Raw genomic sequence first — 26326 nt, forward strand, 5'->3', positions numbered from 1 at the left:
TATGAATTTTTGAGAACCAGTATTGAACCCTCAATACTATTTTGTAACCATGACAACACGTGTCTGAGCTCGTGCTCATGTATCATCCTGGATCAATCATTTAGAATAAAAGAGGCACTTTGCAAAGATGTCTGAGTTGCAATGTCTGCTGATCTGCTTGGCCATCAGAGAACAATACAAGTAAAAAATGCAGTAGTGCACTTCTCGGTATAGTCAGGGTAGTACTGCTTAAAAACAGAGAAACTGGCTATTTTTGTCACATACCGTATAAGAGGTGTTGTTTTTTTTTTTTTTACTCCCACTCGAAGGGATTTACATCTCTGAAACTTCATTCTTTTTAGTTTTTTTTCGCTTTTACAACATGAGAAGGCTTATTCTGAGAAGCGATGGGACAAAGCAGCTCCATTCCTCCCTGTAGACTGTTACTGATATCTCTCTGCTGCTCTGGTTAGTGGCGAGACAACGTGCCAGGCTCTTGTCCAGTCAACTATAATGTATTTGTGGTTTCCTGTCACATGGTGTGTCCAGGGTCTCGGTGAACATCCACACTTTGTCCTCACACTGAACCAAGCTGGATTATTATTTTTTTTAACTATCCCTATGAGTCAGCAATCTTTTTAAATCTGTGCCAGAAGATTTGAGCTTTTTTTCCCAACTTCTTGAAACTGTACAAATTCATTGTGGGCTGAAGAGCCGCCTTTGCTCTCTGCTAAACGAGAAAAACTCAGGACAGAGTCCCTCTGAAATGGACTCTGCTCTTTACAAGTGAGTGTGTCACATTTTCTCATCGGCAGGAGATAAACTTCTTAACGCTACACATTTAAGTAAAATATAAATGTAACTGATCTCCACATATTTGTTTGGGTTTTTTTTTCTCCTTCCAGCTGGGTCATAAATTAGTTAACCAAACACAAGTGTAGCAGTAGACATAAAAACAATCAATCTGCAAAAGAAAAGAAAAGTAGAAGTATACAGGCGCATACATGAATGAATCCGGATTTAACATAAAATAATAATTTGAAGGAACAGAAGTGTAAGGATTACAGTTTTTTGTTCCTTTTTCTGTGTTTCTTTTCATTCCATAGGCATGTGTGCACTTCTTTAAGTTTTGTCTAGAAGAAATGAAATCACACTGTGCAAGTATAATTTGGAACAAAAGAGATAGCAGCAGATATATCAGATAGCATTTATGCCAAAAAAGAAATCAGAGAAGAAAAAATACAATTACAAGAGTTCGCTCAACACCACTTCAAATGCAGTGAACAAATTAGAGTTGTTGACAGAGCAGTAGTGTTTGAGGATCCTTTGTAAGCCTCACATCCCCTTCTCCAAAGGGCAAACACTCCTCCAGATGGTACGATGCACCAGTTCTCTCCACTATGGAGGTTTGAATAAAGCAGAGTGATTACAACTCTCCAGCACTCATTTTCCCTCTCATGGCCTCTTGCCTGCAGCCGTAACTTCATCACCTGCGAGCTGCTACTTTAGACCTCCAGCTATAACCCCCCTGCCCCAAAAAAAGAAGAAAAAGGCTAATTTTGACTCAAGGCTCTTACTTTGAATTTTACGATGAGAAATTAAAAGACTGAGGGAGGGAAATAAAGTCTCGGGCTCTAATTAATGGAGTTTTGTGGATCCAGGGAGAGATGATTACAGAGAATAAAAGCCCTTAACAAGCATGACATAGGGTAATCCTCCGCTCTCACCCCCCCACTTCACCTATATGGCGGTAAATGGCGGACAGATTGATTGGAGAGTCCTCAGTAATAGCACAACCGAATGGAGGACCATGTTTGTGTGACACCTCAAAAGGTCTAATAAGACTAGGGGTGTAACAATATATCGTGCCACGAAATTTGGCGATACAAAAACGTTGCAATACGTGTCGTGGAGGTGACAAACTGTATCGCGATATTGGGTTATTAATATTAATAGCTTATGTTGTGTTGACTAGTAACGTGCAGCGTATTGGTGCCGACCGTGCCTCGACCCGCGGACCAAAATGCGACCGTTTTGAGCTCTCCGGGGTCGGCGCCGTCTGAGGAGGAGAGACATTTAACATTATTAACGTCCCGTTTAATTACATTACCAATAACTAGGGGTGTAACAATATATCGTGCCACGAAATTTCACGATACAAAAATGTCACAATACGTGTCGTGGAGGTGACAAACTGTATCGCGATATTGGGTTATTAATATTAATCTATCGCTCAGAAGAAACTAGTACCGTTTTGGTCCCGATCACGGGACTTTTGGGGGGTTTTCAGCTCTGAACTTTTACTTATGTAAGGCTGGTGTAGAGTTAAGCCTTACCTTATTAAATTAAACCTTTTTGGGGTGGTGAGTAGGATAAACACGGGGACAACTTCTGCTGAGTTCCAGTTACTTTAATGTCCCTCAACAGTGTAGGATTTTAGAACATCAACACAGCACCTAGTGCCGTACTGTGGCGTATCACTCCGCCCAATCTAAAACAGACTAATCACTACAGATAAACTGACTAGTGTCATTATAGTCCCTGATTTACATCAGAATATAAAGAATATATTTATAAAATAATGAACCCTGAATTACAAAATAACCTTCTTAACAGAAATAAATCTCCTCTTACACTTATAAGGTGAGCATGAATCAATATTTTTTATGATTTAAAATTGTATGTATTTATTTACTTTTTTTTATTTATTTAATTTTATTTTTTATTTTTACTTGTATGAAACTGAAAACGCATAATGCATACCTGACATTTACTTTAAGTTCAATTTGTGGAAAATGGTTGGCCTGGCTTTCTCTTTAAAACTTAAACAGTTATAAAGCATTACAAACTGTAACAATAGGGCAAACGTACAGCATTGTTTTGTATTTTGTGTCTTTCAAATAAAATACCATTTATTCCAGTCATATGTTCCTGATTCAAGGTTGTTAAAAAAAATAGTGTTATAATATCGTGTCGTATCGTTATCGTGACCTCAATATCGTGTATCGTACCGTATCGTGAGATTAGTGTATCGTTACACCCCTAAATAAGACTAAATTTACATTTGAAACATCCTAAAAAAAATGTCTGTGTCCCCAAAAGGATGGCTAAATAACACCAAGCTGCTTACACCAACACCGCAACAGCTGGTAGTACGTGGTACTTCTTGGTTTTCCAGTCCATCAGAAGTCACTATAGTTTGCAAATAAATGTGGCTAATCTGATCGTGTGAAGTATAAATAATTCAACATGGTATCTGCATTAGGACAAGGAAGGTAACAAACACATTTGGGCCTAATTTGGGCTACTTTTGGCATATGAGACTAGATTGCAGGCACCCGTGTTGGTCAAATGTGACCCAGAGGTCACGAGTTGGGTCTAACTTGAGTTAAAACATGTTACAAGTCGCATCTGACCCAAATGCCAAAAGCCAGAAGTTTTGGGAGGGCTGGGTGTGGCCCAAAGCTCCAACGAAAATACAGATGTTAGTCATGTCTGGTGAAAATGGCAGCCGCACACATCCTGAGTCAATGTTAATCAATCAAAGCCAAATGTGGGCCGAAAATGTAGAAATGGGGCAGGGATAGACCCAGTATTTAATTTGGATCAGTAAACACGTGCATGTGTTGTAAATTGACTATATGAACGTGCATAATTTTTATCTAATTTGTTTAATTTCTGATGGATTGCCGATCTGTTCGGGGTGTACAGTCTCTCACCCAACGACGGGGCGAGGGCTCTGCTGTTGGCTCTGCCTATTGCCAACTGTTAACCTGAGCATACGTTGCCATTTCAACATAACCCTCGTCTGCATTCACTGGCAGTGGATTTGCTTTCTTTGATAGTATCTCATTCAGTTCAGACTGTAGATTTACATGCTACCAGCAGTTGCATGGATTAATGTGCAAGAACACAAATTCAACTGTGAAAAAAGGGAATGAATCATCCATTAGAGCATATTATATTGGTATGTAATACTATTTACATGCTTAAGCCCTGGCATTGGATATATTTTTCCAGCCAGTCCATGCAGGGTTTTATTTGAATCCCCTTTTGTCAAACAGAGTAGGATTATAATGTGGCATGATGAGCTGTTTCCTGACAATATATTGCATCAGCGCCTCATGTGAAGAAGACAGGAAATTATGCTGAGGGTTTACAGTCTCTCATTGCAATAATAAAGTTTAGTGATTCTCACATATAGTGTGCAAGTATAGCAAACTGAGAAAAAGTGATACAAAGCTCCTTGCAGTGCCGTTGCAATGAATGTTATGTCGGGAAGATTATTTCTAACCTGGTTAAGAACAGAGGATGACGAGGACGATAGCTTGTTCTGAGATCAGTTAATCTGATATATTGAATCATTTTAGGGGCAAAAAACACATTTATGCACAGATGGTATTTCCCTACTGATTGCTGTAAGTCTGAAAGTAAACTGGTTTGGTGAACCTCCTGAGTCTTGACATATTAGGCCCATTTCCACTAGCAGGAGTTCAGGGACAAGAACCTCAAACAGGGCCGACCGTCTCCTCGGCGCCTTCAGCCGGCGTGTTTCCATTACACTGTAGCGCCACACAAGAACCCTAGACTGAAAAAATAGCACGGCCAACCACCAAGTGGTGGTAATGCAGATTTTTTTTGCAGTTCACAAACAGCCAGCAGCAGAATGAAAGGAAGAAGAAAGACGTAAACCATGTTTGCTACTTTGTTTGTTTTTTTTAAAATATACAGTTAGCGTTTTTTTTTTTTAAATGTAATCTCAATCGTAGAAATTGAGATTAGAAGAAATCTCTGCCGGATATTATATTGGATAATATATATTAGATATATTGGTGTAATATGACAAAAGAAGGGAGAAAAGAAGGAAGGAAGGAAGGAAGGAAGGAAGGAAGGAAGGAAGGAAGGAAGGAAGGAAGGAAGGAAGGAAGGAAGGAAGGAAGGAAGGAAGGAAGGAAGGAAGGAAGGAAGGAAGGAAGGAAGGAAGGAAGGAAGGAAGGAAGGAAGGAAGGAAGGAAGGAAGGAAGGAAGGAAGGAAGGAAGGAAGGAAGGAAGGAAGGAAGGGAAAAAACAAGGAAAGAAGGAAGGAAGGAAGGAAGGAAGGAAGGAAGGAAGGAAGGAAGGAAGGAAGGAAGGAAGGAAGGAAGGAAGGAAGGAAGGAAGGAAGGAAGGAAGGAAGGAAGGAAGGAAGGAAGGAAGGAAGGAAGGAAGGAAGGAAGGAAGGTAGGAAGGAAGGAAGGAAGGAAGGAACAAGGAAAGAAGGAAGGAAGGGAGAAAAGAGGAAGGGAGAAAGGAGGAAAGAAGGATAGGAGAATTAGGTCATTTTGACCCAAAGACAGTACAACGGTTAAATGATTTGTAGTCACATGATTTAGGTTCATGTGAAAGAGCTGAACATAATTTCCTGCTTTTAGAACACCCAATCAGCAGAGGCCAGCCACCAGGTAGCCCCTCTGGGCCAGAAAGCGTCCCTCTCCTCCTACAGGACTGTTTTTTGGCCCTGTAAAGGTTCCTGAAGGCCACGTTACAGAGCTGTTCCTAGTAACTCCTGATAGTGGAAAAGTGCCTATTGGATCTATCAACAAGCTCAAAGAGACTGGTTTAAAGTTTTTGAATAGTTTCTTTAATTTGTTATGGACATCCCATAAGACAAAGCCTTTATTCTGTAATTTATATTAAGTTGAATTAATTTGGTTCTCATTGTATATATAACCACAAACCATGCCTGAAGCATTCATGAACTAATTTCTGATGATTTAATCATTCAATATCTTCTTTAACGGTTTAGAAATACAGATTTCCTGCCGTGAGCATATTTTAAGCCTTTTTAGTTTATTGTCTTCTTAGTTTGAACCTGGCGTGTCAAATGGTTTGTTTCACAGAACCATCTCTAAAGCCCTCCACAGTTTCGCAAGTGAAAAAAAGCGAAAAAAATTGAAAAAAGTGTACTCTGGTCCAAAAAGTGAAACATTAGAGCCTAGCATGATAGATTCATGCAATAAATGATTAGATACTGAGACAAAAACATGAACTATATGATCATTTTAATATCCCACTGGAACCTAATGTTCATTTTGCGTGTACTTCTGCACAACATAAAAAAATAAAAATCATCAAAAATAACATGTGTAATGAATGAAAGCATTATTAATGCATGTTTCATGATTTATTCAAATGTATGTAATTAGCTGCTCCTCTCCATTTGTGCACAATCCCCATAATATCAAGCCAAACTTATTGATGTCTGTTTCTATCTGCAACATACATTGTTTCTCCAATGCTTTTGCATAAATTGCTCTGCAGTATGGATTTGCTCTATTGTGTCTATGGCAACTAGCTCCCACTGATAGAAGCTGAATGCAATCTTCAACTTTGTGAGATTTTGCCAGAAGCATGGGCCAGTTTGCTCTGATGATTGTAGGAAGAACGTCGTATCTTTGGAACAAGTTCTCGTTGTCGAGTGGCCGTGTGTGAGATGAATATGTTACACAGTGAAGAGCTTCTCCAAAAAGTTTTACAAACTCCTTACTCTTAAAATAGTGCGCTTTATTCAGCAGCAAACCCAGCTTTTCCAATGCTTTCTGACGGTGTTTTAATTTTGAAACACGCTTGAAATAGCTCAGCTTTCTTCAAAGCAAATTTGCTGTAAGGATAATAGGGATTGGGATTCCCACATAGCTTTTCCTGCACACACAGAGTTTTTACTGCAGTTAAGGACAGTAAAATCCCTCCTCCAGCTATCTCCTATGCCTGAGAACTGAGACTTTAATACAGACAACTGTGTTACTGTAGATGAGAGCTTTAGAGGACTCGCTTCATGAATACAGGTCTGTGTGAGAAGTGTAATGCAGAAGATCCTTCTGGCCAGGAGCTGCCGTGTTTCAGCGGCCTTCATTCAAAAAACTTGCATTGTGTAATATAAGAGGGAAAAGTTCCTCAACAACGCCAGCGTTACAATTGTTTGATCATGGAAATTTTCCATGGGTTTATGACTTTTGACTTTGATTTTTTCTCAGCTAGAGCTGATTTACAGATTAATCTCAGTGACCCACGCCTGATGAATGTCTGGAAACATTTGCTTGTTTTCTAATGTGTTTTTTTTTTCTGGCAAGCAATGCAAAATCATATCATACAATCCAATGAACAACACAGATGTGTAAAAGAATGAATTAAAAAAAGGTATAGCTTGGACAAAACCACAAAAAGTAGCACAATGAACTTCTGTTATTTTTAGCTTAGTCAGTACACCTTAGGCACATCAATTAAGTCAGTTTTACAATTCTGTCTAAGACCTACTCACTCTGATTTTCTTTTTCATCATTACTTTTTTGAGTCCCTTAGGTTGTTTCCACACTTAATGGTGTGCTAGACTGATTGGGGACCCAGTTTAATAGGGGCTACAACATTCACCTGGTCCGACTTCACTTTCCCACTGCACTTTATCAAACGAACCAAACTTTCTAAATAAGGTATTCCCCTCTTTGTGTGTCATGGCGCCGCATCGATAAATGCTGAAGGAAAGGCCAAGACAAACAACAAACAAGACACCTCACCTATCTATTGGTCAATGCAGTGCAACTTCCCCTCTAGTTAGTTTACAAACTTTGTTGTTCTTATGAATGTATGTACCAGCAATTGTTACCTTTTTTCATCCGACCATAACTTCAGACCTTTTACATTGGTCTAGCTCAGGGGTCGGCAACCCAAAATGTTGAAAGAGCCATATTGGACCAAAAACACAAAAAACTAATATGTCTGGAGCCGCAAAAAATGAAAAGTCTTGTATAAGCCTTAGAATGAAGGCAAATGGTGAAAGGCAAAATGTCGAGAAAAAAGTTGAAATGTTGCGAAAAAGTCGAAATGTTGAGAAAAAAAGTCGAAATGTCGAGAAAAAAGTCGAAATGTTGAGAAAAAAAGTTGAAATGTCGAGAAAAAAGTCAAAATTTCAAGAAAAACATTTGAAATGTTGAGATTAATGTTGAAGTACAATCTCGAGAAAAAAGTTGAAATGTCGAGAAAAAAGTCAAAATGTTGAGAAAAAAGTCGAAATGTCAAGATTAGAAAGGAAAAAGGAAGAAAAAAAGAGAAAAAAAGGAAAAAAAGAAGAAAAAATGAAAAAAGGATAAAAGAAGAAAAAAAAGAGAAAAAAAAGAAAAAAAGAAGAAAAAAAAGAGAAAAAAAAGAAAAAAAGAAGAACAAAAGAAAAAAAAAAGAGAAAAAAAAAAGGTCAAACATTTTTGAAAAAGCTCCAGGAGCCACTAGCTAAAGAGCCGCATACGGCTCTGGAGCCGTGGGTTGCCGACCCCCGGTCTAGCTCCACATGTGACTGAGAGACATTCCCCGTGGCTATCACGCTACTCGCGCGTTTGTTTAGGTTGTGTCGACCCACCATATCCTGCGTGAAGTCATTTCTTGCATTTAGTCTGCTTAAAGCAGAATGAGACCTACATTTTTAGGTGTACCAGAGTCCACTTCTTTGCATCAGAGTTTAATTGCGCATTCACATTTCCCCAAATGAACCGGGATTTCGGTGTAAATGAACTTTGATCCGTTTAAAGAGGCCCAAACAGGGGTAGAGTAAATACATCCTTACTTGCGTTTTCCAAGATCTGCGCTGTAGATGTGTGAGCCAGCTTCATCGTGTCATGTGTGCTATAGCGCTGTAAAGCTGGAGCTACATGCTATTGTTGCAGGACACTACCGGAGAGGGAATCCCGCTTTACTCTGGTTGGCTTTTGCTGACGCTAGGGATGGGAGACTCCAAAACTGTCTAAAAGTTAGCAAATAATCCTTCATTGGAAGTTTACATTTTGATATGAAATGGTCTTTTGTGCTTCTTTAAATGAAATTAACATTCAGCAATCATGCAACATTTCAAGGTGAAAGGTTTGGTGTTAATTTCACTACTTTCATTGTTGAGACCAAAAACAGTAACAGTTACTAACCCCAGCAAATGGTCACAAAACATACCTAGAGCGTATTTATCACTGACATCTTAATATTTAGCTATATATTTTCTTCCGTATGGCATTAGAGTATGCTAATTTTAAGACAAAAGAGAGGTTAGGAGGAATTAGAGACAAGCCGAGGAAGAGAAGTGGGATCAATGCAAGCTCTTTAGTCAGAATCCAGTGACAAAGTTGAGGAAATTACTTTCAAGCTGCTTAGAGAGACAGAGTCAGCAAGTAAGGATATTTATGCTGAACGGATAGGGGAGAAGCTGGAGCAAGCAGGGTAGGAAATCGATCTGAAATTAAAAAAGCTAAGGGATTTATGTTGTTCGTTTGAAAACGAGCATTTATGATGCAAGTGATGAGGAAAAGCAACGATCTATATAATCGAATAAAACACAAACTTTTTGACATTTTGAGTCTTTAAACCCAAATAGAGCAACATAATGAGAGAAATACAACTCACGGAATCCAAAGTACACTGTAAGTGAGTTCTTTGTAAGAAATAACTGAAATATTCACTGAAATTAAAAATACGACTGTGTTTTCGTTCTCATGTTCAAATTTATTAGTATGGATTATGATAAAGTCTGTATTTTTTCTTTTTAAATGAATTCTCACAAATTAAAATAAAAAACAATACAATTGATATGAACTGAACAACTTTTGTGTTGAGAAATTGAACATAAAAGCATTACTGTGGAGACATTCCTCTAAATATATAGTACATTAACTTTTTCAGTTCCATATTAGATCTGAAACCTTTAAAAATGATCTGTTTATCTAAACCAGCATCTCCTGCTGAAACAGGTATGCTCATTAATCCAGAAAGCTACAGCCCCTATGTCGTCTGCAAGTTTTTGTCTGAGTGGATGTTTTTCAGAAAATGCAATTTCAAACTGGAAAATTACAGCTCTCTCGTGTTATTGGCTAACTGGCTGTGTTTAATGTTACTTTACATAAATGCAGAGTGGGTAATTTAGGGTGAAAGTTAATATTGTTGTGACATACTGCATAAAATCCACTGTAAATATATTGAACATATGCATAAAAAGATCCTTAAAATATTTCACACAGGTTCAGATGAGATATACAAGCCCAGTCACATCAGAAACATATTATAGGTTTGTTTGTGACCTTACTAACAACATCACAACTATCCAATTTAAATATGAAAGAAATATGAAATAGAAAGTAGTTTCCTAAAAGCAGTGCAAAACACAGTAGAGCCAGAATCCATGGTATTTAGAGTGACAGGCAATGTAACTCTTTTGTTTTCATAGGAAAGGGTCCACACCGGGGCGGGGCTTCAGGGGGGGCTGGGGGGGGCGGTACTCCCCCGGCCCAATGGGGCCCGCCCCTGAGGCAGTAGTCCCCGCCCGTGAGATTTTCTTTTTTTGTGGCACCACTTGGTACATATTAGGCTCACAGTTAACATTAAGGGCCAATCCCAATACACCCCCTACTTTCTACAACTAGCCCTAAAAATGAAGCCACAAGGCATAGGGCCCTTGTAATCTTCCCTAGGGATTGGGACACCACTCGCTACGTCACTGCGTGGTTTACGTTCGGGTACGTAAGCGACTGTGTAGTTACATTTGCACATACGTTACACCATATCAGGAAGCCGAGAGCTTAAAGCTGTTTTAATATCCGCTGTAGCGCTGTTAATATGCCACTTTATTAAGTTTTAATATTTTTTCAGGCGTAAAAGTAACCGTTAAGATCCCCAACTTGGGCTCAACTTATCCTAATAACACCTGTTAAGAAATTTGAGTATACTTCGTGGTTGAAATTTCTTCTGGGACCCTCTGATTTGTTTATTTTCAGTAAGTCTGAAAGCTTGAAACAAGGCAACTGGACTTTATTTTGTTCTTGGAGATGTTTTACCTTCTATCCTGGAGACATTGTCAGAGAGTCAGAGAGATACTGTGACCTGGATGAATGAAAGTCTCCACCGGTATGTTTACCCTCAGCCTCCATGGCTTAACCTAATGTAAAATAGTAAAAATAAACATAAGAAACCCAACAATTTTCTGAATTAGTTTTAGTTTTTTCTGTTTTAAATTGTCCAGGATAAAGTATGTACACCGTGCAAACTTACGATAAGACTCTAGGGTAGATTGTGCTGGAAAAAAAGATACTAAAATGACCATAATAAAAATAAATTCAAAGTTTAACTTTGTAAAAGTCTCAGTTTTTGGAGCCTGGTTGATGAAAATGTCAATGACTATACATGAAACTCAAAAGCTGACTGGTGTGAAAGTGTAATAAAAGAATTGAGAGAGTAATGAGGCTTATATCTTTTGTGATTAAGTGCTTCTTTGTTAACATCATTCCTTACAATCTGAGGCTTCAGAAAACATTTGAGTCTACTAGAAGAATGAATGTCATTTAGGCCTTAAAGAGTGGAAGCCAAATAGTAATTTGTCCCGTTTGTCCCTGTATGTAAAGTTAATGCCGTTTATTTTTAGTTTATATGTGTCAAAACTGTATGACACAGAGGTTTATGTGTGGAGAATTGATGAGCTGGAACTGAAAAATCATTTAAAAAAAAAAAAAAAAAACAGCTCAATAGTTAAAGGAGCATGAGGCCGGATTGTGGCAGGATTTAAAAAAATTTGCATACGTTTTAAGTTTTCTAGTAATAATGTCAGATGAAGCGTTCCAAACCCAAAAGAATGAGCCCTCTAGTGTATCTCTCCTTTGCCTTGAACAGGCTGTGTGCTGCAAAATGTGCTGCAATTCAGTCCCGAATTTCCCGCGCTGTCCTGCGGATGTGACGTCACATGACGCTGCATGCGCGTTCTCCCCGTTCTCCCGTGCCGGCTTCACTGTTGGCTGCAGTACCCCCAACGGCCGTCGTGGTGAAGGGTGGCGCTAGAGAGTCTCATTTCTTAAAAGGAGCCTCAAGCTCCTTTAACATGGTATATCTGCGAGTTTTGTCTTGGAGTGTCCAAATACCAAATTATGCTGTTGCATATAATTCAGCTTCCTCCTTCCCACATTTAATGTTTTTTTCCCCAAAGCTGTCTTTTCTGCTGCCATTTTTCACCTCATTCTCCTCTTCCATCCATTTTCTATACCCGCTTAGCGTTGTACAGGGTCACGTGGGTTTGCTGAAGCCTATCCCAGCTCTTGACAGGTGAAAGGCAGGGGAACACCCCACACAGGTCACAACCACACACACTATTGGGCAATGTATAATCGTCACTCAACATGCTTGTACCTAGAGGGAACCCACGCAAGCATTGGGATGCAAACTTACGGTGGACGACAAGGGCCAAACGCACTGGAACGGCCTAATGCGTCTCAATTAAGGAAAACGGCTTCAAGTACAGAAACGATTCAAATTCACAAACTCAAAACGAGGTACAAACGGGAACGTTGTACAGTGATATAAACATTGTATATAAATATAGTCAGATAAAAATCACATTACCGTTCCCGCTGTATGTTTAAACCATGGATGTAAACACTGTGGTTCAGTCAGCTGTTCGGTCTCTGCTACGCTGAGAGCGCCCCCTGCAGGTTTGGAGCACTTCCGGTTGCAGTGACCGGTTATGAAGCGTTTTTCTTTTGAAGATGGTTTATTGTTTTATATCGTTTTGCAGCAAAGGGCCGCATGGCGGGACTTGAACCTCCGACAGCTGCAGGAGGACTGTAGTCTCAGTACATGGGCCGCTTGCTCTAACTCCTGTGCCACCCAGCGGCCCGTGGATGTGCATGTTTTAACAGTATGAATCAATGTTAATACATGAAACCAGGTGACCTTATCAAGAGAAACATGTTTGCATCACCATATTTCTCTAAACAGCATTCATGTGGCACTTTACAATCAAAATGACACTCAAAGTGCTTTACAGAGCCTAAGCCTGACTTGAAAGGACATACGTGTGGAAATAAAATTTTAAACACTTTTACTAATACTAGCAAATGTTTAGACTTAATTATTCTTTCACTTTAAAACTACAGCTGATAACTTCCTGTTTTATTTTTAATATCACTGTTTCAGATCCTAGCCCTGTATTCCTTCAGCTGCTCCATAAGATGTGGAGATTGAATAGCTCTTTGCTGAGTGACCCCAACATCGTCGCTTGGCTTCCTTCCAACATTTTTCAGATATTTACATGATTCTAGTACTTATACAGTTTCTCATTCAAATCTATGTAAAGCAATTAAGGCCTTGTCCAGAGGCACAATACTGTCATAAATGGCAGGTAAACAATGGAAAGAACTTGAATCTCTTGAGTTATCAGAAGCAGACTTTTGTTAAAAATCCCTGTGAGAATAATAAGAAAACATGCTGCCTATAAGGGCTTCATTAAACTCCCTGCTCACCTGCAACACTGAACAATGTATCCTCCTCACCAAACAGAAATTGCATGAATTTTTTTTGTATAGATATATTTATTGAGGGCAATAAAAAAAGAAAAAAAAATAAGATTTACAATAACGATATAATTATCAATATCCCCCCCCCCCCTTTTTTAATTTTCATAACATTAATTAAACCAATATAAATAAATAATAATAAGAGAAAAAAAAGAAATAAGTAAAAAAAAAATTGTAGGAATTTGACAATAAACCAATAAAGTTCCTCTGAAGATTAGTACATTTAAAAAAATGTACTAAAAAAGTATTTCAGCAATAACGGTTACAGACGGTAAAAGGAAAACAGACACTAACACCAATAAGTGTTTAATGGTATTATAGTCAGCTATATAAAAGTGAACAGCCCACAGTTGAGGTTTTCAAGCTGACGAACCCACAGAGACAAACCCTTAAAAAACCAATAACAGAGCAAAAGGTTGAGGCGCACAAACTCACTTCAATTACATAAAACACCAGGTCTGGAGTGAATGGAAGGTAAACTTTATGAAGAGTCCACATTTGTGCTGATACAGCCCTGGCTCGGCTGGCCCATTGAGGAATGTCTTTCCTCCCTGATAATTAGCCAACATGAGTGTCAACCTGTTCATAACACGCGCCCGGGTACCGACAGCAGATAACAGAGATTATTTGAATCATTTTTAATAATAAAAAAATGATGCAATGTACAGCAGTGCAGCAAATGAAGAGCAAAACGCTCAACTTTAAGCCTAAACTTAAACAAAAGACAATTCCAACACCAAGCAGCTAAGTGAACACATCGTAAAAAAAAAAGGCATGACTGCAGTGTACCAAAGAAAACTGCAGCTGCTGCTTGCTACAATAAAGCGTTTTTTATCTGTTCAAAGCCATGACTCCACAGATTGCAACTGCATAAAGATGAGCACTCTGTGACAAATACTCACTGAGTAAGCAGCTAAAAAACAAACAAGGTTAAAAGCGTGTGTGAGATCTTTCTGGCTCTACGAAGGCACAGCATCATCAACATGTCATTCACCGAGAGTGTCAATCCAGTTAATTTTTTAAGATGCTTTGGAGACTTTTTTAACTTGTGTGCTGGATGGCATAACCAAACAGTATGTCATAATACTCTCTATACAAGTGTGCTAAAAAGCTCTCAGCACCTCTGCAGAAAGATTATTCTTCTTCATTATGAATAGAAAAATATTTATAATAGATATAGAGTTGCTGTTGAGCCTTGAGGCAATGGAGTTAGTGTGAAGTTGATGGTGCTCTGATGTGTCCAGAGGTAAATGAAACTGGACATTCTTTCTGCCTTTTCTCTGTTGGTGAGAGGAACATGAGCCTCATAGTGTCTCCTGAAGTCAATAACTATACCTTTAGATCAGTGTGAGCCCACTCTCTGTGAACCAACCTGTCAACCTCCTCAGCTTCTCTCTATATTGGGCTGCATCACTGTTTTTTTTATTTATTTTTTTATTCCAACCACTGTCAAGTCATCAGAAAATGTAATTATAATGTTTCGTGGATGGGTTGCAACACATTCAAATGCATACAATGAGTAAAATGAACGGTTGGAGGACACCATTTACAAGGGTCAGAGTAGAGGAGAGAAAACGGTGTAAACCTGATAGATAGATTTTGTAATAAAGAACATTTTACCCTTTTAAGTGTTAATTAAAGCTGCAAGCAGCGATGAACGGGCCCTCGCACCCTTGTGCACATTCAGGCTGCAGTGGAAGCTTGTATGACTTGCTTGTAGATTCTTCAGGCCTGGACATTTAGCGGATGAAACCACCCACGACTCTCTATATCAAACCATTCAAAAGTAATGGCAGAAAGGAGGAACTATCACATATCGACCAATCAGAAGAAGGGGCGGGGCTAATTTGCACCAATTAAGGTGAAAAAGAGGTGAAACGGTGAAAAGGTGAAACGATTAAATGAAAATGGCCGACTTCCTGTTCGGTTTCGCCAAGAGACTTTTCTTTAAGTTGCAACATGATACAGGTGTGTACCGATTTTCATGCATGTACGTCAAACCGTATTGTGGGGCTTGAAGTTTTCTAGGGGGCGCTGTTGAGCCATTAGGCCACGCCCATTAATGCAAACGATGAAATGTAAAATTTTTCGCCAGGCCTGGCTTGCGTGCAAAATTTGGTGACTTTTGGGGCACGTTTAGGGGGGCAAAAAGGCCCTCATTTCGGTGGAAGAAAAACGAGAACAAAAACGAGAAAAATTCCTACAGATACAATAGGGCAGTGTTTCCCAACCCTGGTCCTCAAGGCCCACTGTCCTGCATGTTTTAGATGTTTCCCTGCACCAACACACCTGATTCTAATTAATGGTCCTAATTAGCTTGTCATCAAGGTCTGCACAATTCTGTTGTTGACACAGCCACTTGTATCACGGTGTGCTGAAGCAGGGAAACATCTAAAACATGCAGGACAGTGGGCCTTGAGGACCAGGGTTGGGAAACACTGCAATAGGGCCTTCGCACTGTAAGTGCTCGGGCCCTAATAATGCTCAATGCTTATGAACATTGATTTCAGGCAGTGTATTAATCACAATCTTTTCCTGGATAAAATAAATGAAATAACATTTCTAGATAAATAATTATAAAAATCATCATAATAACTAAGCGGTTCAGGCTACATTTAATTTATCTGCATGTTAAATGTAGGGTCCAACCCCAAAACCTGAGGTGAACCCGAGTAGCCAACCACAAACAGGCAGGAGACCAGATGATAGAAATAAAGAGCCAGATGGCTGTTTATTAAGTTGAAGGGGGAAAAAACTGACTCAGGAGTAGATCCGGAGTGGAAAGCAGAGAAAACGGGGGAGCAATGGTTGGGGGTCCAGGAGACCAGGGTCAGTCGTGAGTTGGCAGCAGGGGGGGGTCACAGAGATCCACGAGAATGGCTGCGAGGGGAACAGAGGCGTCGAGGAGGGTTCCAGGGAGGCAACGAAGACACAGGAACAAAAAGCCTTGGGACAAAAAACAAAGGGATTAAAGTAAAGCACGACAAAGGTTCAAACTCAAGGGCTGAAAAAGCTAGAGAAAGTTTCACGAAGGGCCTGATTTAGTTACCGCATGGGTTCAGTACAATCAAGCACTGAGTGAAGGTCCAGGTCTTCTTTTAAGCCTGGGCTGGCGATTAGTGGCAGCTGGGGCTGATGGCAGATCAGCAGCACCTGTGCTGCTGGCTCTCCCAGCCAGAGGAGGAGGACTCCTAACAGGACCCCCCCTCCTACGGGAGACACCGGGCGACCGTCCGATGGCATCCGGGTGGGCTCGATAGAAGTCCTTCAGGAGGGCGGGGTCTGCCAGGTACGAGCGAGGGGCCCAGGTGCGGTGCTCGGGGCCGTACCCTACCCAGTCCACCAGGTATTGATAGCCCCGGCCCCGACGACGGACAGCAAGGAGCTCCTTAACATCCCAGACCAGGTCACCCCCTTCCAGGACCCGTGGCGGGGGGGGAGGGGGAACTGGGGCAGAGAGAACGCTGGAGACCACGGGTTTGAGACGTGACACATGAAACACGGGGTGAACCTTGAGCGAAGCTGGAAGGTGGAGGCGTACCGCCATGGGGTTGATGATGCGGTCAATAGTATATGGGCCAACATAGCGGGGTCCCATCTTCCGGGAGGTGGCAGGAAGTGGCAAGTCCTGGGCCAACAAGTACACCTGTTGACCCGGCCTGTAGTCTGGTGCTGGCCTCCTCCGTCGATCGGCAGTCCGCCGAGACCGCTCGTTGGCCCGTAGCATGGCCCTCCGTGCAGTCCTCCAGATGCGCTGGCAACGATGGAGATGAGCTTGGGGGGAAGGGACCGCCACCTCTAGCTCCTGGCTTGGGAACATCGGGGGTTGGTAACCCAAGGAGCATTCAAAGGGAGACAGCCCTGTAGCAGAACTTTCCAGAGTGTTGATGGCATACTCCACCCAAGGTAGATACTTGCTCCAAGAGGCAGGGTTGCTGGTGGTAGCGCAACGTAGGGCCGCTTCCACAACCTGGTTAGCTCGCTCCGTCTGCCCATTGGTCTGTGGGTGGTAGCCCGAAGAAAAGCTGGCTGTGGCCCCAATTCCACTGCAGAAAGTCCGCCACACCTTAGCAGTGAACTGGGGGCCACGGTCCGAGACAATATCCTGGGGAATCCCGTGGAGGCGTACGACGTGGGTCACCAGGAGTTCTGCGGTCTCAGCAGCTGTGGGGAGTTTTGGCAGGGCAACAAGGTGAACAGCTTTACTGAACCGGTCGACAATGGTGAGGATGGTATTGTTACCTTGGGATGAGGGGAGCCCCGTCACAAAATCCACCCCCACATGAGACCATGGCCGACTGGGGACTGGGAGGGGGCGTAGGAGACCTGCTGGGGGCTGATGAGAGGCCTTACTGCGGGAGCAGACATCGCAGGCAGCTACAAACTCCCTCGTGTCAGCCTCAAGGGACGGCCACCAGAAGCGCCTGCGGATGAAAGCCGCCGTACGACGAGCACCGGGGTGGCAGACGAACCGACTGGCATGACCCCACTGAAGTACTTGGGGCCGGACAGCATTCGGTACAAATAAGCGATTACGGGGTCCATTGCCAGGGTCAGGTTGGGTGCGTTGAGCCGTTCTTACCACCGTCTCGATTCCCCAGGTGACGGCACCCACAACCCGGGCTGGGGGGAGAATGGTGTCCGGGGTAGCAAGGGCCTTGGTGGATCCTGCAGATTCCAGGCGGGAGAGGGCGTCAGCCCTCACATTCTTGGAGCCTGGGCGAAAGGTGAGGGTGAAATTGAAGCGGCTGAAGAAGAGCGCCCAGCGGGCTTGTCGGGGGTTAAGTCTCTTGGCGGTCCTCACGTATGTTAGGTTCTTGTGGTCAGACCATACAATAAAAGGTTCCTTTGCCCCCTCCAGCCAATGCCGCCATTCCTCCAGTGCAGCATGAACTGCTAGAAGCTCCCGATTACCCACGTCATAGTTCCTCTCTGCTGGGGAGAATCGCCGGGAGAGGTATGCGCAAGGGTGGATCTTCTGATCCTCCTCCGACCGCTGGGAAAGAACGGCTCCAATCCCTGTGTCTGACGCATCCACCTCCACAATGAACTGGCGTGAAGGGTCAGGATGGGAGAGCACAGGCGCCTTAGTAAATAGGCCCTTCAGGGTCCCAAACGCTGACTCTGCCTCAGGGGTCCAGCAAAAAGGACGAAGGGTGGAGGTGAGCGCAGTGAGAGAGGCAGCGACCCGACTGAACCCTGGGACAAACCGTCTATAAAAATTAGCAAACCCCAAGAAGCGCCGGAGTTGGGTCTTGTCAGTAGGGGTTGGCCAGTCCTCCACTGCCCGGACCTTCTTGGGGTCAGCACGAACGTGACCCTTCTCCACAACATGGCCCAGAAATTCCACTGAGGCGGAGTGGAACACACACTTCTCAGCCTTAACAAATAGGCGATTCTCCAACAGCCTTTGGAGAACGAGGCGGACATGTTGTTGGTGCTCCTCCTCAGTCTTGGAGAACACCAGGATGTCATCCAGGTAGACCACCACAAAAATGTTCAACATATCCCGGAGGATGTCGTTCACCAATGCCTGGAAGACGGCTGGGGCATTCGTCAGGCCGAAAGGCATGACGAGATATTCGAAGTGGCCCAGGTGGGTATTGAAGGCCGTCTTCCACTCGTCTCCTTCCCGAATGCGCACTAGGTGGTAGGCGTTGCGGAGGTCCAACTTAGTGAACACCGAGGCGTGGGTCAGGGGTTCAAACATGGAACTCAAAAGGGGGAGTGGATACCTGTTCTTAACTGTGATGGTGTTTAGCTGCCGATAATCTATGCAGGGCCTCAGGCTGCCATCCTTCTTCCCCACAAAGAAAAAGCCTGCGCCTACCGCGGAGGACGATGGCCTTATGATGCCTGAGGCGAGGGACTCGGTGATATAATTGCGCATAGTCTCCTTCTCAGGGACAGAGAGGTTATACAGCCGACCAACCGGAAGAGCTGCCCCAGGAAGGAGATCTATGGAGCAATCATAAGGGCGGTGAGGGGGGAGTGAAAGGGCCTGATGTTTACTAAAAACGGAAGCTAGATCGTGATAGACAGAGGGGACACCAGAAAGGTCTGGAGGAGAGACCGATCGCCGAGGGCCACTGGACGGAGAGCGGGCAGAGCGAAGGCAGTTGGCGTGGCAAGCAACGCTCCAGCCCAAAATCCGTCCAGCTGACCACGAGATGTGGGGATCATGTCTCTCCAACCAGGGCCTACCTAACACCAGGGGAGCAGTGGGAGCGTGTAACACCAAGAAACGTGCAGTCTCCACGTGATTCCCTGAAAGTGTCAATGTGAGAGGAGCAGTGCAGTGCGTAACCTTACCTAGTGAGTGGCCATCTAAGGCTTGGACGGTGCAGGTGGAGTCAAGGGGAACGAGTGGGATACCAGCTTGACGGGCTAGGGTGATGTCTATCAAACACTCGTCCGCCCCTGAATCCACCAGTGCGCTAACCGAGAGAGAATCAGTGCCCCAAGAAAGCGTGGCAGGGAAAAGATGGTTCTTGGGTTGGGGTAGTGTGGTCTTGCTCACCAGGATCCCCTTAGCTAGTGAGCCAGGTCTCTTTGGGCAGGCAGAGCAGGCTCTGATGAAGTGCCCCTTCTTCCCACAATAGAGACAGAGACGACCCCGCATACGCTCTTCTCGTTCCTCGGGCAGGAGGCGTGACCTGGCCACCTTCAGGGGTTCAGAGTCTCCTCCAGATGATGGTCTAGGTGAGAGAGGGAATGTGGGGCCCGATGGGTAACTTCCACCACCATCGGAGTTAACAGGGGAACGGGCCGTGTATGCTCTGGGTGAAGCCCCTGGGCGTTGAGCACGTTCCTGGCGTCTCTCTCTCAGGCGTGCATCCATCTGCAGAGCAAGGGTGACCAGAGCGTTGAGGGTAGCTGGTGGGTCTCTTCCAACGATCAGATCCTTTATAGCGTCACTCAGACCTCTCCGGTACGCGCTCCGGAGAGCCAGGTCGCCCCACCCACTGTCTGCAGCAATCACCCGAAAGTCCAGGGTGTAGTCGGCTACAGAGCGAGTCCCCTGCTGGAGGGTGTGTAGCCGGCTGGCCGCATCCGCCCCGTCAGCCGGGTGATCAAACACCAGTCTGAACTCGGCAAGGAATCTCTCATAGTCCTTGGAGAGGGACCCATCCTGGCCAACGGCTGCAATGGCCCAGCTGAGGGCTTTGTCCGAGAGGAGGGATATGATCAGGGCGATCCGGGCCTCGTCGGACCCATAACGTGAGGGCTGGTGGGTAAACAGGAGTTGGCACTGACCAAGAAACCCCTTGCACTGGGCAAAATTTCCAGAAAAACTCTTGGGACATGGGAGTTTGGGCTCGGTGCTAGGTTCAGGGAGATAATGACCAGATGAGACCAGGGGGCTGGGCTGAGGAGCTGCAGAGGGGCCGCTAAGCCGGGAGACGACCTCGGTCAGGGAAGCGAGCTGAGCGCCAACGGTAGCCAGGGCAGCCGCGTTAGTCTGGGAGGTAGTCTGGAGAGTGGAAATCTCCCCTGTGACCAGGGTGAAAGCCTGGGTGAGGTGGTTATTAAGGCCTGCTAGCTGGGCATCATGCTCGCCGACTCTGGTTTGGAGGGTCTCGGGGTCAGGGAGCTTGGGCATAGTGGCAGGTGGGGCACCCGCCTGTCTGGGTTGGCTAGGGTCCATATTTGGCTTGATTGTTCTGTAGGGTCCAACCCCAAAACCTGAGGTGAACCCGAGTAGCCAACCACAAACAGGCAGGAGACCAGATGATAGAAATAAAGAGCCAGATGGCTGTTTATTAAGTTGAAGGGGGAAAAAACTGACTCAGGAGTAGATCCGGAGTGGAAAGCAGAGAAAACGGGGGAGCAATGGTTGGGGGTCCAGGAGACCAGGGTCAGTCGTGAGTTGGCAGCAGGGGGGGGTCACAGAGATCCACGAGAATGGCTGCGAGGGGAACAGAGGCGTCGAGGAGGGTTCCAGGGAGGCAACGAAGACACAGGAACAAAAAGCCTTGGGACAAAAAACAAAGGGATTAAAGTAAAGCACGACAAAGGTTCAAACTCAAGGGCTGAAAAAGCTAGAGAAAGTTTCACGAAGGGCCTGATTTAGTTACCGCATGGGTTCAGTACAATCAAGCACTGAGTGAAGGTCCAGGTCTTCTTTTAAGCCTGGGCTGGCGATTAGTGGCAGCTGGGGCTGATGGCAGATCAGCAGCACCTGTGCTGCTGGCTCTCCCAGCCAGAGGAGGAGGACTCCTAACATTAAAACCATATCATGGGATTTAAATGCAGCAATACAATGTGAAGAGAAATCAGTATTCATTGTAGACACGAATTGACCAAGGATGTACAGTATGATAATAGGAGCAATGTAAATAAGGTGCAAGCAGCAATGAGCAACGGGCCCTCGCACTCATTTAGGGGGGCAAAAAGGCCCTCATTTCGTCAGAAAAATAAAAACGAGAAAAAAAATCATTCCTACAGATACAATAGGGCTTTCACACTGTAAGTGCTCGGGCCCTAATAAATTACTCGTATTGTATTCATGGGTGGCCGCAGGGCTCCGAGTGAGGACAGGAACCATTACCATGACAGATATGAACCAGCGCGGTAAGCTCATCGCACCAAGCTGCATTCTGGGAACCAAGGAGGTGAGTGGGCAAGAGAAATCCGGGCAGGGAGGCTTCCCGGGGAAAACAAAATACCATGGACGGGGGGGAAAAAAAGGTGAGAGTTTCTGCTTCCCGGCCAGACCACATTTTTACGATCACATTATATCATCTCCATGGTGGGTTACCGCCATGATGGAGGGGAGGGGTTTTCTCTCCAGATTTACTGGTCAGGATACAGAGGTGATGTATATTCACTTTACGGTCATTAGCCAGCCAGAAAAGTGCACCTCTGCTGCTGGTGCTTTGGCGTTGCTCCCAATTGGTTTGAAAACGATAGCGTACCCCCTCATAGTATCATTTGAATCCCTGTAAATCTCTCCGCTATTAGCTGAGCCTCTCAGGAGACGTCCATAATCACTCCACAGCTGCAGTCTAACCTGTCTGTGTTTAAATAAAGTGATTAAATAAAGAATTCACTGCGTGGTGATGTGATCATTTTACTGTCGCATCCAATTTAGATAATCTATTTCATGGGCTTTTAGTTAATTTTCGGTAAAAACAAAAGCATCAAACATGTAAAACGTCAATAAGCAACTTTGATTTGTACCATTTGATCTTTTATTTAATCTTGTTTTATTTATGTACAGGACCGTCTCAGAAAATTAGAACATTGTGATAAAGTTCTTTATTTTCTGTAATGCAATTAAAAAAACAAAAATGTCATACATTCTGGATTCATTACAAATCAACTGAAATATTGCAAGCCTTTTATTATTTTAATATTGCTGATTATGGCTTACAGTTTAAGATTAAGATTCCCAGAATATTCTAATTTTTTGAGATAGGATATTTGAGTTTTCTTAAGCTGTAAACCATGATCAGCAATATTAAAATAATAAAAGGCTTGCAATATTTCAGTTGATTTGTAATGAATCCAGAATGTATGACATTTTTGCATTACAGAAAATAAAGGACTTTATCACAATATTCTAATTTTCTGATCTGCTTATTTTTTTTAAATCAATACAAGATTATGTTAGCTTGTTTTTTTTTTATTATTTTCGTTACTTTTGTGAAAAGCAGAGCACCTCAGATCCAGCATAGTCCGTTTCATCAGGAAACGATTCCTCTCTGCAGAGCTGAGCAATGGCAGATGGCTTAGAGATGCCTGCCCAAACAAATCAAACCATCCACTTTCCCAAACACAGAGTTTCTGCAACCCCCCCCTAATTAGAAGTTGGGTCATCTTTTTGACATGATCGCACTCCCCCCTTGTTGCCCTGCAGGCCGTGAGCTTTTCAGTCCTGGATGCAGAACCTGAAAAGAACTGTCAGGTAACTAAGGGCTGAGTTATGTGTCACAGAGGGAGAATCAGGGAAAAAAATGATTCATGAAAAAGAAAAGGTAAGGAAGGGAGGAAAGGAGGAGAAGAGGCACCGGAATTACCTTGTGAAACATTCCACTGTCAAAAGCTCCTCAGATTTATCAACCCAGTTTTCTCTCTGCCTCTCTCCTCAGATAATTGGAATGTAGCGTCTGTGTGCACAGAGCCATAGGGAGACAGAAAACATATTTTGGCAGGGCTTGACAGGTTATACAATGCTAGAAAAAAAATGCTGTCAGGAGACAATAGCAAGAGACTTAGAGAATGGTTACACTGCACATCTGTGTGTGAGAACAGGGCACACAGCCCTGAATTCAGGGACGGATGTAATTTTCCTGTGTGAGCACACCTGCGAGTATGTGTTTGTTTGTGTACTTCCGTGCAGTTTCCTTGCGATTTCCTTGCAGCGCTGAAACGAGCAGATTGTGCACCGTTAAAGGTCGCAGGTTAATTACGTGTTGAAGCTCAACCACTGCTGCCTCCTCAAGTGGAGATGCACTGAGAACAGGGGTCCACTTCAAGTACCAGGGGAAAACAAGCCATGATAAATCTCAGTGGTGCTCTGGCATTTAGTTAGCCAAACAATGTACATTAGGAATTAACCTGTTACTGTAGATGTCAAGATATGAGTAGACAGGATTGATCACTACTTCTGCTTATATTTACAAATTTAGATCGAATGTTACGATAAAGGGCAAAGTATTTTTTACATTCACTTTGACTTATTTCTTTTCTTAGAGTCAATTTTTTTCTGGGGATGAGTGGAAATCTGCATTGTTGTCAGACATCATTCCTCCAGGTGTCCCCCACGTGGGGTGCACTCTTATGATTGGCTGAAACAAAGGATTATATCTGATTGGTTGTGCAAATACGTGTTAAAAAAAACGTAATTGTGGGTCGAGTCACATCAGGGGAGTCTCAAAAGTCACACGCAAATCGAGCGCAGCTCACAGACAAAACAAAACGTTTGTAAATCAGATTATATTTGTGTGTGCATCAAAAATACATTTGTATATCTTGTCCTACGCACGTGTGAATTGTTCTGTGCATTTGTGAAACTTGTCCTGTGCATTTGTGAAACGGTGTGTGCATTCGCGAATAGGTGTGTGCATTTGTGAATTTTGTCCTGTGCATTTGTGAAACGGTGTGTGCATTTGCAAATTATGAGACTGTTCTAGCTCCATATGGGGGGGTTGAACCAGTGCACCTGGAAAAGTGCCATTTACACTTTTATAAATTGGGAAATTGGAAGAGAGACGTGGTTGAAATCTCCAGAGATCACCATCAGGGTGTTGCGTCTGCATTAATTAAGAAAAGTACATATAGATTTGAGTACAAATATGTGTCCTCTTTTTCATCCATCAATGTTTTCATCACGACAATCCAAAACCACATTCTGCACAAATCAAAAGAAAAAAAAGGTACGCCCGAAGAAGAGGAGAATGCTGGACTGGACTGGCCCCAAGCAGACAATGTGTGGAAACATTTCTGATGCCAGAAATCTGAGAATAGCCTGAAAAGACCTGAAATGTAAGACAATATTCATATCAAATTACAGAGAAAAACTTGAGCTGTCATGGGTTTGTTTTGTCTATAATGGTGTAAAAGTCAATAGAAATGTAGAATCACTGTCGAGATCCAACCCTGTCTGGAGAAAAATATACAATGATGATGTATTGTATAAATGAAGGCCCATTGTTGGAATTCAACACACTCACATTTTGTATTTTTTTCCAGCAGTATGAAATTTAAAGAGGAAGGCATTGTACTTCACTTTACTGAATTCACAGCAACAAACCTGGATGAAATTGAAGCCTTTTTGATTTTTAACAGTTAATCTGTTCAACCCACAACACTTAAAAAACAGAATATTGTTGATTTGGATAGAATCAGTTTAACCCACAGCACATGCATATAAAACATATCAACTTAAGGAGAAACAAAACTCATTTTCCATCCCTCCTTCCTTACTTGTATACATTAAAAAAATTCACTTTTTAAATAGTAATTTCATTGGACACATTTCATAATTGTCAGCCTATTGCTCTATTAAAACCTCATAGATCAATATGGTATCTTATTCTAAACATGTAAAATTATTCTTTTTGAAATATTGAAAAATAGTGCAAAGCAATGAGCTCTTTGATACATTGATTATTAAAATGCTCATAAGCTGCAGCCACAGACAGATTCAATTGATATTAATTGCAATTGGTCAGCATGATCAAAGTCTGGCACAGCACCCAAAACTCTCTATTATTGACTCTGTTTTACTGACACGACAGTATTTGATCAGATGCATGTTGGCCCCACAGTGGAAACCCACTGATGTTTTATTCATCGTCTCAAAAAACCCTGACCTGACATGAACCACATTCTCCGGCTGGTGGGCTCCTCGCCTACGACAGGACAGGCAGGAGCAGCCTGCCTCAGTCCCTTAATAAGGCTCCTTCTTTCTATCTGCATTAATTCTCTGCTCCCCTGCCAGCTATCTTCACCAGCTGCAAGTGTCCGGCCCACTCACGCTCCAGGAGGTCATCATTTTGCTGTACGTGTGTGCCCAGATAAAATGAGAGTTACAAGCTCCTGTAATGGTGTCGTTTAAAATCCTGCTGAGCCCTGAGATGGAGTGGTGCCTCCTGTCCACTTTTCCCAGTCTGTTTTTTCTCTGCTTCTCAGTGAAATGATGATGATGATGAGCTGAGTGAAACCAACACATGCTGACAACTGCCGGCGGCCCAGAGATGATGGTTTTTAAGATCATTCTGATAGAATCTTTTTGGGTTTTTTTTTTTTTTTGACAGTAGAGGAAAAAAAGCAAGATGAAAAGGTTATTCCACCCGGCTAAAATCATGTCGACGCCTGAAAAATATGTGTCACCTCATGTTACCACTTTTTTACGATTGATTGATGTGTTAATATACTTATTTAAACAGAAGATCATTTTGACTGAATTGACTTGCTCCAATTAAGAATGGGAAATGTTGTTGAGCCTGAACAATGATCTCATACAAGCAGAAATGGCTTGAGGTCAGCATTCCCCC

General features: G+C 43.0%; 1 protein-coding gene across 1 annotated transcript in view; it reads left to right on the forward strand.

Moving 5' to 3' along the window:
* The window catches only part of sgcd (sarcoglycan, delta (dystrophin-associated glycoprotein)), a 561083-nt gene that overhangs the window by 38134 nt on the left and 496623 nt on the right, over window positions 1-26326 (forward strand). The window lies entirely within an intron of this gene.

Source organism: Cololabis saira, chromosome 14, assembly GCF_033807715.1.
Source record: "Cololabis saira isolate AMF1-May2022 chromosome 14, fColSai1.1, whole genome shotgun sequence".
Taxonomy (NCBI): domain Eukaryota; kingdom Metazoa; phylum Chordata; class Actinopteri; order Beloniformes; family Belonidae; genus Cololabis; species Cololabis saira.